The sequence below is a fragment of the Stenella coeruleoalba genome (genome assembly GCF_951394435.1).
Source record: "Stenella coeruleoalba genome assembly, chromosome: 6".
NCBI lineage: Eukaryota > Metazoa > Chordata > Mammalia > Artiodactyla > Delphinidae > Stenella > Stenella coeruleoalba.
This window is the reverse complement of record NC_137151.1, coordinates 126335237-126347856: the sequence shown is the minus strand read 5'-3', so window position 1 is coordinate 126347856 and position 12620 is coordinate 126335237. Positions and strand designations below refer to the sequence as shown.

General features: G+C 51.0%; 1 protein-coding gene across 1 annotated transcript in view; it reads left to right on the top strand.

Moving 5' to 3' along the window:
• The first annotated feature begins 7564 nt into the window (after nt 1-7564).
• The window catches only part of HDAC4 (histone deacetylase 4), a 286639-nt gene continuing 281583 nt past the window's right edge, over nt 7565-12620 (top strand). The window contains exon 1 of the mRNA XM_079924568.1: nt 7565-7786. The gene's annotated coding sequence lies outside the window, so the exon portion shown is untranslated. The remainder of the gene's footprint in view (nt 7787-12620) is intronic.

The window sequence follows — 12620 nt, the reverse complement described above, 5'->3', positions numbered from 1 at the left end:
CTCCTAATTAAGACAGCATTGAGGAGCTTGCTAATCTTTATTTCCTCCTTCACTTTGGGCCTCTGGGGATTTCCCTTACTTTCTTGTGCACTTAGCCATGTGGTTTTAAAAATCTTATCTTCTAGGCATCATTCCTAGGGCTCTTGTAAGGAGAATGCTTTCAGGTTGTCTGAATCCTGCTCTCTGCCCTCTCCTCTGCTGCTGAAATCAAACTGCAAGTAACAACGTCTTTCCATAACCTTCCACATCTCCAGTTCTTTCTGCCCCTGACCTGAGCCCACCTGCTGATACAGCTCATGAAACCCCCAGTTCCTCCCTTCTGCCCTCCTTCTGTCTCTCGCTCCTTCCTGACCCCGTAGTGAGTCACGTCCCCCACTGTGGCCAACACTCAGCCTCCTCATTCCTTGGCGCCTCGTCCCAGCCTGCATCCGTCCAACCATACAGGTTCTTTGCAAAAACAAAGGGCCTGGAGCCATCACAAATGCACCACCTCTGGCTCTGGCCGGGCACTTGGCACCACTGGGCCATGCCTTTCAGCCCCCTTTCCAACACCCACCTGAGCTGTTTCCGACACGCCAGGCTTGTAGCAGGCACACGAACGCTGCCTGTTGTTATTGCAACCAGCCTGCGCTGGCCCCTGTGTCTCCGCTGTGACCTTATCTATTACACAGTTAAGGTGCCTTCCCCAGCATCCTGCCCCTGCCCCTAGAAACAAGTCTCTCTTCGTGCACACCTCTCCTCTTTCCCTTTGGAGTCTCCTCCCGGTCAAGGGTTTTCCTGCCTGAACTTTTCAGACCCTCCCTTCGACCTGAGAAGAGGGGCCCCTGGCCTGGGCTCACGCTCTCCAGGACACACTCTGGCCCTCTTCCAGCAGATATATCCCCCAGGGCGGGAAGTGTGTGGGGCTGAGCGGTGGTACTCACCTGGGGCCCATGCTCCCCGTTCTAGATCCTGCTCTAGGTAACCAGGGAGGAGGATTCCTAGGATTCCCTGTCCAAACGGCAGAACCTGTTTCCTGCACGCACACAGGGGTCTCTTCCCCAGGAGAGCACTCTGCTCTTCCCTCCCCCCAGGTGGACAGTTCTGGCCAGCTGGACGGCACAGCCTGGCACCGACACTCCTTCCCTCTCCGTCCCCGTCCCCAGCCCCCCTTTCCATCACCCCTGCCCCTTGGGATCGCAATCCCAAGCAGCTGCTGGCACTTACGCCCTGTGTCAGGCTCTGCTCTGGGGGACCTAGGCTAAGACACTCGGCAATTAAATTTCTCAAAATACAATCACGTTCAAACTGATATTCTCGCCTCCCATTCACTCACCTCTCTGCTTCCCTGAGATGTCAATGGCCTCTGACGCCAGCCCTTTCCAGCCTCCAGCCTCCAGCCTCCAGCCTCCGGGCCCCCTTCCTCCTGCAGTTTCTACACTTCCGTGCTCCTCGCCCCCTCCCACGACTGCACCTACTTCCTATTATATATGCTGCGGACCTGCAAATTGTCTCTCAAAACACATAACAAGGGAAAACAAACAAGACGGGATCTCCATCTTTGGCAGGTTTTCCTTGGACCGGCCCAGTCAAGGTCTCCTCCACCTAATCAATGATCCAAGCCCGACACGTGGCCGGGAGGATCCGGGTGACGCTCCGCATCCGCTGTCTGGTCCGTGGTGGTTCAGGACTCTGCTCACTACTGACTTCAGTTGCCTGGCTGAGCCTCCTTGTCTGCACTGAGTCTGGGGAGAGAGGCTTGCGGGTGGGGCTTCAAGCTGCAGAGAAAAGGTACCTGGAGGAGACGGAAATCTCAATATGAGCCTTGAGCTACCCTCCCCCCGCCGCCCAAACACACACCTTGATCCGTCTTTGCTGCCTCCCCTCTAACTTGGCCGCTTCTCCCCACGTGTCCTGCAGCCCCGCACATCACTGACCGGCCTGACAGATTCTCTCAGCTACTTGCCCCGCGTGTTTCTGGGTTAACTTCATGTCCTTTTGGAGAATTTTTGTTTTTTAACATGAAAGCAATCCATGTTCACTGGAGAACCCAGAAAGCTGGGATGAGCAAAAGGAGAACAAAAACATCCCATACACTTAGGAGAAAGCCCTGGAATATTTTGATGGACATCTTCCTGTCTCTTCTGTGTCTATACATGTTCGCATTTATAAAAACTGTACCAAATTGTGATGATGTTTAATAGTCTTCCTTGTCACTTAAAACTATAATGTGAATTTCTTTCCATGATATTAAATCCCCTATTTTTGTAAACTTGGAGATACAGATATCCATATATCTTCCAATCAATGTCGGACACTTTTAGCTAAATCTTTATCAACATCCATGTTTATTTCATTAGAATGAAGTTCTAGAGGTGGAGTCATGAGACGAAAGGATATGCAAACTTTTCAGGTTTATTTGTGTGTCTAGTTTGGTAGCTGTCTAAAGGTTTCTCCCCGTTGACACCCGCTGTTAAAACGTGTAAAAGTGTTTACTTCTTCACATTTGCTCTTATCACATAGGTAGATAAAACATCACACTTCTCTTATTATTAGGGAGTGGAGCTTTTTGTCCTGTTTACCGGGCATTTCTCCTTTTGTGTTCCCTCTTCCTGTCCGTGCCCATCCTGCTTTTGGAACGTTCATCTTTTTCTTCTTTGAAAGCTGCTTACCTGTGAAGGGGACCAAGCTTTTCTGAAACATGGTGACCTTCCAATCATTTGTCTTTTAAACTTATTTGTGTTTTTAATGCAGCAAGAGGTTCCATTCCTCCCCACCCCACCCCCATACTGGGGGGCAGCTACTGCAACCAGCACTTTTTCTTTTGAGGTTAAAATCTCTCTATAAAAGGCACAGCTCTCCAATCGCATGAGTTTTGCTCAGTGACTTGCACCCCAGTCAAGATGTATGTATCGTCATCTCCATTGCCTTGGAGAGCTCTCTTACGCCAGGTTTCCCAGTCGGTCCTCTGCCTGCCCCCCACCCTCAAAGAGGACCAGGCTTCTGATTGACATCCCTATAGATTCTTTAGGCTAGTTCCTGGATTTCACATTAATGGAGTCATAGAGTATATAATCTTTTGTATCAGGCATTTATTATGATGTATTTGACATCCATTCATCTGTATCAGTAGTTCACCCTTTTTTATTGCTGAGTAATATTCCCTTGTATGAATATGCTGCAATTGGGATTTATCTAGTTCCTTGCTGATTGTACCCCAAATTTTAATTGTAACACAGTCAAATTTATCAACATTCCCCTTTGCAATTGTTGGTGGTGTTCTATTCCGTAACCCTATACGGATGTCCACTGACAGCAATTGTTGGTGGTGTTCTATTCCGTAACCCTGTACAGATGTCCACTGACAGCAATTGTTGGTGGTGTTCTATTCCGTGGCCCTGTACAGATGTCCACTGACAGCAATTGTTGGTGGTGTCCTACTCCCTAACCCTATACAGATGTCCACTGACAGCAATTGTTGGTGGTGTCCTACTCCGTAACCCTGTACAGATGTCCACTGACAGCAATTGTTGGTGGTGTCCTACTCCGTAACCCTGTACAGATGTCCACTGACAGCTGTTTCTTAGTATTTCTATGGCTTTTATTTTTTAACACTTAAACCTTTATTCCATTTGATGAGGTAGGAATCCAACATGATTCTTTTCTCTCCAAATTATTAACAAGGGTTCTATCACACTGTTTTCTCACTGATTTGAAAAGCTGCCTTTATTATATTTTAAATCCTTACAGGAGTGATGTTCGAAATATTTAGCTAACGGTACTCGCACAGAGTGCACCTACTGGCTGGATATCTGGTGGAGTTCTTCTGCTTGCTTGGGGCCATTCCTTTACTTTCTATCATTTTCCATCAATCTCAGCCAGGACCATGTAGTTGTCATTATGGAGCCTGGATAATATGTTTTGCTTTCTGGGAGCACAGTTTCTCCCTCATTACTCTTCTTTTGGGCTGTTCTCAAATGTTTATCCTTCCAGCTGAACTATTCAACCATTTTGTCAATTCCCACCAAGTTCCACTGGGATGTCATATTACACTTAGGTATTGAAAATGCTCTTTTGCTAATGTAGATTGGGGACCTTCCACCATGCGTGTCTAATGCATACCGAGTGCTTAGCACGATGCTTGCCACATAGCAAATGCTCAATAAATATTAACATTTATAAATATTAACATTTATAACTATTGTTTAGTATATCTGAAAATTACTGGGTTTTTTAGTTTGTCTATTTTTTGTATCTTTATAATTGGCCACTTTGCTGAACTTCTAATTCAAGATTTAAAAAATTTTTTTGAGTCTTTGGGTCTATCTTTATTTCTGATCGAAGGATTTGTTTCATTCTATTAACACTGGGATTCGTTTTCTTCTGAAACAAAACCCTTCGAGTTGGAACTCTGCACAATGCCTTTGTAGGATGCCTCAAGGGGATGTTACTTGGCGTTCCAGCTGTCACTTCCCCTTTGCCCTCAGCCACAGTGTTAGAGACCACCCTTTTATTGTGCAGACCTCTGTCATATTGAGTTCTTCTTACTGGCTGTGAACAGGTCTCCTTTGGCCAGACGGCCCCTCAGAGACCTGCAGACCCGCACAGCCACCCAGGCCCCCGTGTTCCTCTTCTCCAGAAAAGGGCATTGGGGGCCTTCTCCCCATCGGGGCCCGACATTTCCCAGATACCTCACTCCCCCGGAGGAGCTCTCAGGACTTCAGGGGAGGCCGACTAGGGGCCTACTCATTTCTCTGGATAGGATTCTACCTTTAATTAATCCCGCCTGCGATCCACATCCCAGATCTCCTCCTTCATGGGACTTTTTATGCAGGCTTGTCTCTCTCATTTTGTACTCATTAACTGAGTTTTACTAGATGCACAGGCAGCATTTCCCCTGTATTTTCTCCCGATTGTTGTACACATTGAATAATCTGTGAAATAACTTTGTACCTTAATTTTTATCATCTAAATGCTTCTCAGCCACTGATCTTATTTCACCTTCCATGAAAATTTGATTAGCGTACTGCTTCCATCATTGGCCAGGTCACTAGTGGTCATTTTCTTCAGCTATGTCTTTGTTTTAAAAATCTGCAATTCACCATTTATCTGCTTCAAAGTTAAGCTATCTTAGGCATTTCTACTTAGAATGCCCAAGGTTTTCTAACCATTACTTATTATTTCAAGATATTATACATATTGCAAAATTGTCCATTTTCCTTTTGAAAATAGTATTTAAATCCATATAACCACATTTTTTCCTCCAAGAATCACTGATCAAGAATACTAAAATTAATCTCTGCTCATTTCTATAAGGAAAGGCCCTCACAATTAAGGAACCTCACATTTCTGCCGGCATCCTACAGGTCGACTTTGTCAGATACTCCATCACGTTTCAGCTCTGTTTGCCTCTAGGATTATTCTAAGATCGATAATTAAACTGGCCTATTCTCCGATACGACTTTAAGTTTTGGAGAACTTAAAAAAATCAAAATTTCCTTATTACAAAGCAAAAGAAGATACCACAAAGCAGTGATTTTTATTAAAACAGAATGGCTTCTACTTTTCTCTTCTGAAAAAGCACTTGGGCCATGAAATTTGTAAAAGCTCAAGTTTAAGTCAGTCAGTGATGAAGGTTTATCAGCGCCTTTTCTCTCGATGTAACAATGAGCAGAGGGTGTCAGATCAGGACTCTCCCTTAACCCAGCAGACAATTTCTGATAACCTCCTCACTTCTGGAAGTTTCTCCACCGCTTTTTCTTCTTTCATGACCAAGTTCTCAAGATGAGTAATGTTCGTGTTCTATTTGGCCTGCCTGCATATGGCCTTCAGTACAATTCTGGTCTCTGGGTTCATGATACAGAGCCTGTCATGCAAGAACATTGTATATCTGAGGGAAAAAACACCCTGGGATGCAGCTCTTAAGTGAGTTCCCCATATTCTGCTTTCTGGGAAAGAAGCAGCTTTAGTTAAGAGACAACATATTTAACAAAATTTGGCTGTTCAATCTCAAGATTTTTGAGCAGTGGTGTGAAACATCCTGAGGTTCCAGTCTCCTGCATGGTATCAAGTTTCATGGAAGCAAATTAATTCTAGAACCATTTCAATTTAAAACATAGATCCCATACAGCACTTCTATTAAAGGAAGTGTTTTATAAACAAACAAAACAGTTCCAAAGCGCTGCAGTTTGAACACCATTGCCCTAGCCTTTTATTCTCCGGAGACTACATTCTCCAGCATCCCCCGGCAGGGCTGTCCCCACGCAGGTCTGACACTAAGGACGGGCTGCTCCAGGGGCATCACAACTCCGCGCAGTCAGCGCTTTCCCCACTCGGTGGACACACGGGATCTTGAAAAGCGTTAGGCGCCCAGAGGCTGGGAGGCTGCGTCACACCCCCGTGGAAAAGGAATTGCCAGGGGGGTGGTCACCGGAGACCCCACCACGCCCTCCGGGGGGACAGCCCAACAGATCTCCGAAGGGCATGGCGAGGGACCACGCGGTCACTTAGCACAAAACCTTCAAATGCTGAGCATTGGGGGTGAACGGGCCGGCCGGGACCCCCGCGCGGTGTGGACGCGGCTGGGACCACCTAGGGGGCCGACCTTCGCCACCGCCCCGGGCCGAGGAACTCGGAGTCGGACTCACGCCCACAGCGCGCTCCCGCAGACCAGGCCCTCCCGCCGGCGCAGGCGCGCTGCGCCCGCCCCACGCCCGCCGGGAAGGCCAACCGGCCCGGCCCCCCACCCCAAAGGCCGCGTTCCCGCCGCGGGGCAGGGCGGAGCCCGCCGCGCCTGCGCACTCGCCCTTCGCACCGCCCCTGCGTCTCCGGGAGCAGGCAGCACCACGTGACCACTGCCAGTACCCAAGATGGAGACCGCGGCCGGGCCCTACCGGCTCCCCGCCTGAGCCTGCGCCCCGGCCTGGGCCAAGCAGGCGCGCAGGCACGCAGTCCTGACCAATGGGCCGGCGCGGGGCAGCTCTCTGGGGGCTGCGAGTGGGGCTTGCCAGGGCCCGTGTTTACAGTCACCACCCGACCAGGCTCCCTGCACTTTCTCAACCGCCAAGCGCCCAGCGGCTGGCGCCTGGCGCGTCCTCTGATAGCCCCGCCCCTGGGACTGGCAGCTCCGGTAGCCAATGGGGATCGGGACGGGTACGGGAAGGCGGGCGGCGGGTGGAGCATCCTTGCCTTTCGTAGGGCGTCTGGCCTGGCGGTTGGCTGCCGCGGGCCGAGGGGCGGGCGCAAGCGGGGCTGTACCCACAGCCCCAGCGGGCCAATGGAAGGGCGGCCGGGCACCCGGGGAGGGCGGGCGGGGGGCGGGGCCGAGCCGTAATTGACGAGCTCTTCATTAGAAACCGGGCGGGAGGGAGGGGCCCGCGAGGGGAGGTGATGCAAGGCCGCCGCGGCCAATGGCTGCAGGGCCGCCGGCGGGGAGGAGGGGCCGGAGCGGCTGACGGGCGTCGGGGTTGGCCTATCAGCGCTCGGCTCGGTGCTGGCGGGGGGAGCAGCATCATGGTTCAACGTGGGTCAATTTTTTGTGAATGAGGAGGGGAGGTTGTGGGGCCGCCGCCGCGGAGCACCGTCCCCGCCGCCGCCTCGCCCGAGCCCGCGCGCCCGCCCGCCGCCCGCCCGCCCGCGCCGCCGCCTCAGCCGCCTGGGCCCGGCGCGCCGCGGCCGCGTCCCCGCTGTCGCCGCCGCCCGAGCGCCCGCCCGCCGCCCGCGGTGGTGGTGGTGGCGGCGCAGGCTGAGGAGATGCGGCTCGGAGCGTCCGCGCTGGGCTAGAGCGCCCGCCGCCGCCGCCGCCGCGGTAAGCGCTGCCCCGGCCCGGCCCGCGGGCCATTGTCCGCCCCCCGCCCGCCCGCAGGCCGCCCGCCGGCCTCCACGCCCCCGCCGCCCGGCCCGGCAGGTGGACGCCGGGGTCCGCCCGGCCGGCCCGGTCCGGCCCGTGCGCCCAGGCCGCGCGTGGCGCCGGCCCGCGGGTGTCCGGAGCTGAGCCGGAGCCCGTCCCGGACCTTCCCCTGCAGCCCCGGCCGGCGAGGGCCGCCGCGGGGCGGGGGCAGGACGGCCGGCGGGCCCCGGGCGCCCGCACCAGTCCAGGCCGAGCCCTCGGCAGGTGGGCCGGGGGCTCCCGAGCCCGGGCGGGCGCCGTTTATGTAACTTTGTCGAGGCTGTGAGTTTGCAGAAAAACGTCCCTCCCGGGGCTGGCGGGCGGGGTGCGCCGTCGCCTGGTGTGTGCCCCGGACCGGAACGGCAGGGGTGGGGGTGTCCACGACCCGAGTGGGTGCCCGCAGGCTTCCCACAGGCCGAGCTGCGGCCCCGTCCTGCCCAGATGACGGGAGCCGCGTTTCCCGGCATTGCAAGCACACACCATGGAATTAGAAGGAAATTATCTCGTATTTACATTTAGCGTTGAATTATTTGACACTGTTATAGCAGGAGATCGTGCGTATCAGTTGGAAAGGCCGGGGGTGGAACCCAGTGTACTCATTTAATGCACATCAAAAATTTGTAATAACTTGCAGCAGCTGATATGAATGTTTCCTTTATTGCATGTTGTAAATTGACCTGCTGTGACACAATTTTCAAATAAAGTGTTGCATAAATTAAACTCAAGTTATTTTAAAACTAATGACTTTCTTAACTAAATCCTAATTGCATTACTGTGGAGACCTACCTAATTGCTTGCAGCGGCTCTGCCTGCCCTCGGTGAGGGAGGAAAGGGCCTGTGTAGTTACTTTGCTTCCCTTCTTTTCTCTATTTAGGCTTTTCTGTTTATTCCCACAGACCACCTAAGCACAGGAGGTCTGGGAGTAAACATGTAAACAGCCCTCGCCCAGCGCCAGCCCAGCAAGATTGGGGGGATACTGGTGGGTTTGCACCTTGGCCTGGTTTCACTTTTTCTTTTGTAATATGATGGTGGTTGCTTGGAGTTTGAGTTTCTCCTGATAATTCTGTGCTTTGGATGGGGCCAGGAAAGGTGGTGGTGGTGATTGGGCGGGCGGGGTGGGGAGGGAGGGAGAGGGATTGAATTAACAAAACTCAGCTGCTTGTACACAAATATACACTACAGCAATTACAAAGCAACAAAAGTTATTGCAGAATTTTGCAGTAACTATGGCAACACCATTACTCTATTATAATTGGAAATGCAAAATGCCACCCTCTTAGAAGTTTCATCAGAATGGAGTTTTGGATATCAAAAATATGTGAGATTTCATTTTTTTTTCTTTTTTTCAGGTAGCTCCTGAGAATTCTAAAATCTGTGTTCAATTATCTATTTTTAAGACCCATGAAGCTTTCCCAGATATTCTCCTCCCTTGGATCCGTGGCATCTTTCCCCAGAACTCACATTTGTGTGGGAGGGAAGTATTTTCCTGCCTTAAACACACACACCCTGACACATTGTTAGACTCCTAGAGCTTTCTGTGTTCTGGGCTTTTCTTTTAAAGATCACATACCTTCCTAAAGAGAGCAGTAATCAATTAGAAAAGGAGAAGGATTTATGCGGCAGGCAGATGAAACACTGCCCTCTTTAGGGTTAGTTCTCTCTCCTTTGAGGGGAGCTGGCAGCAGGAGTGCCCCTGGGAGAGCCCTGGGCTGGGGGTGTGTGCGCGCGGGCGGATGACTGTGGTCTACACGGAGGCCTGCGAGGCCTAGGGACCAAGGACAGATGTGGCCTAAGCAGCCCTGAGCCAAGAGAGACTGTTCTGTGGCCAGCAGCTTCACAGCCATGCAAAATGAAAATCTCTCAATGCCATGTTCTCAGAGGCCTCGGGCCCTGTTGCTGGAGCCAGATGGACAAGACAACATGGCACCCAGGCCATGTGCCACCTGAGTGCAGATCTTGACTCAGTGGTCAGAAACCTGCTTTCTAAGGATGCCCCTCTTGACGTTTCCCAGGAGGACTCCAGTTCTGGAAGTTTCCGCACATTGTGGGGTAGCTGCAGTTGAATTTCGTTATAACTCTTTCCTTTTAACTACTGCATATTTATGTCCAGTAATCGACTTCCATTTTCCAGCTGCATTGTGAGGTTTCAATGCAGCATGAATAGCTTTGAATTCTCATCCTTTGATGTTGGGGGTGGCACCCGAGGAAAGGCGACTTTCTGCCGTCGTAATTGCCAGAGCAGAAGAAGCATTTCATCACTCCTGGAGAATTCGTCCATACCGTCCTCTATTGAAGACGCTGGGTTTTCATCGCTCGGAAGCTACCATGAGAAATAGATTGGTACCTGATGGAGGGAGGGAGCGTGGGAGGTGCAGAGGGCGGGAGACAACCGCCGCTGGGGGTCGCGGGGCGACAGGCTGTGGCCGGGCTTTGGCTCCCTGGACCAGAATCACTGCCTGTGCGGCTGGGGGTCCGCGCCGGCCCCGCCTCTGTGGTTGCTCCCTCGCTCCGCGGCCTGAGAAGCTGAGCCTGAGCCCCCGCTGTTCTAGGCAGAGGGCGAGTTCCTGCCCTGGTGGCTGCAGCCCCCGCTGGTCCTGGGGTGGGGCCCGGGGAGCCAGTCTGGAGGGGGCTTGGTTTCAGTCTCAAGACTGTCAGTCGGCGTGTGCTCTGGTGTGTGGTGGGCTCAGGGCTTCTGGCCTTGCCTTAGGGGAAGGAAGAGCATCTCTGGTTCAAGTCAGATGAGGGGCCCTGTGTCAGGAGTGATGCTGCGCCTTCACACACCTTAGCAGTGTGTGTTCACGGAACGTTTCTTTTGGGAGAAGCATCACTGATCTAAGATCAGCGAGTTCTGTTCATAAGGTCATTTTCTCCTCTTGGGCTTGTGTGAGCGAGGAGGTGGGGTGGGCGGACCTGTTTAGGGAGCGGGTGGCGCCTCTGCTGCCTTTTCTGACTGACGTGCCTTCTCCTCACTTCCCGGGAGGAAGGGCCAGGGCCCTCCACAGGCTGCCTCCACAGCGACCCTCCACATCACCGTGGGGACAGATCAGCTTCTGTAGCAGCAGATGTGGAAACCAGACTAGTTTTCCTCTTTCCTGGTGGGGAGATCATGATATTCGTACAGTTGACCCTTGAACAACATGGGCTTGAACCGTGCAGGTCCATTTACCTGTGCACTTTTTTCAGTTTGTACTGTAGTACTGTACAGTCTGTGGTTGATTGAATCTGGGACGTGGAACTGTGGATACGGAGGGCTGACTGATAACTCAGGTTTTCCACTGTGGGGGCTGTCGGCACCCCTTACCACCAGGCAGTTCAAGGGTCAACTGTAAATGTAACATAGACCAGTAGCGACTGTTTAATGAGCACCTACTTGGGGCTACAAGCTGACATAAGTACTTGCCATGTGTACCCCCTTTCTCTCTCTCCACAGCCTCAGGAGGTGGCTGCTACCACACCCATTTTGCAGAGGAGGAACCTGAGACAGATATGAAAATGTAGCATCTGGTACCCCTTGCTGTGTTGAGTCCCAAATGTTGATTCTCTCTCTTCCGTGCATCTGCTTCTGGGCCCCCGACAGTCTTGAAGTTGAAGTTCAGCATTGCCCATCGAGGCGTTTGGGAGAGTGTAGCCTCTTTGAGAAGAGGACAGTTTGGAATACCTTTTAGTGTTGCGTTGGGTGGTGTCGGAGCTGTCATATGTGATTCTGTGTTTCAGTAGGGTCTGGGAAATAATCCTGGCTTTCTCATGCTGTCCTCTGCTGTGTGTGGCATTGTAGAACTGGAAAGGATCTGAACAATGCTGTTGGCCGGGGTTGGCTGTGTCCCACGCTTGGATCTTCTCCTGAGGCTGCATGGGGGCAGGTGAGGGTAGTGGAGGGCACCTGGTGCCCCACGTCCACTTCAGCCAGAGTAGGCTGGCCTTCACTGTTGTCTGTACGATTATCTTGGAAGAAAGTTTCAGAAACTTTGAAAAATCACTGACTTAATCCATTCTCCTTTAACACCAAGCCAGAAACTTTAAAGAAAATATCGATAGATTTAACAGTATAAGAATTAAAGAAAATTCTCTTTGTCAAAAGACTCTATAAGTGAGGTTAAGTGACAGAGAAAAAAAATCTACAACTTATTATGCCTATATATGCTCAATAGTCAATATGTAAAGAGCTTTTGCAAACCAATAAGAAAAGGATGAGCATCCCTCTTGCATGATGAGCAAAGCACATAAATCTGCAAATCCCAGTGGCTAATAATAAAAAAGACTTAGCTTTACTAATAAAGAGATTTAGCTGAAAGATTTTGTTTATGCCACCATGTTAGCACAGGCTAAGTTTGGTGGTGCCTCTTGGTGGTGATAATAATAATTTTTATCTTACATGGGTTTTGTAAAATTTAAGTTAATACACGGAAAGTGCTTAGAATAGGGCCTGGCACACAGTAAGCACAATATAAGTTTTGGCTATTGTTAATTATTAATTATTTAGTTACTCTCCAGAAAAGTTTTATGTGTCAAATTTTTAAATGGTCATTCCTTTTGTTCCAGCAGTTTTACTTATTGGAATTTATTCTTAGGAAGGGGTATGATAAGCACATGGATATCCAGATACATACAGGATGTTATTGCTACATTATTTATAAAGATGATACTTATTAAATACATTGTGGTCTTTTCATCCTGTGGAAATCTATGCACAGGCTCAAAGGTCAGCAGAAGTGTTAAGTGAAAAAAGCAGGTCCGGAACAGGACCCACCCCTTC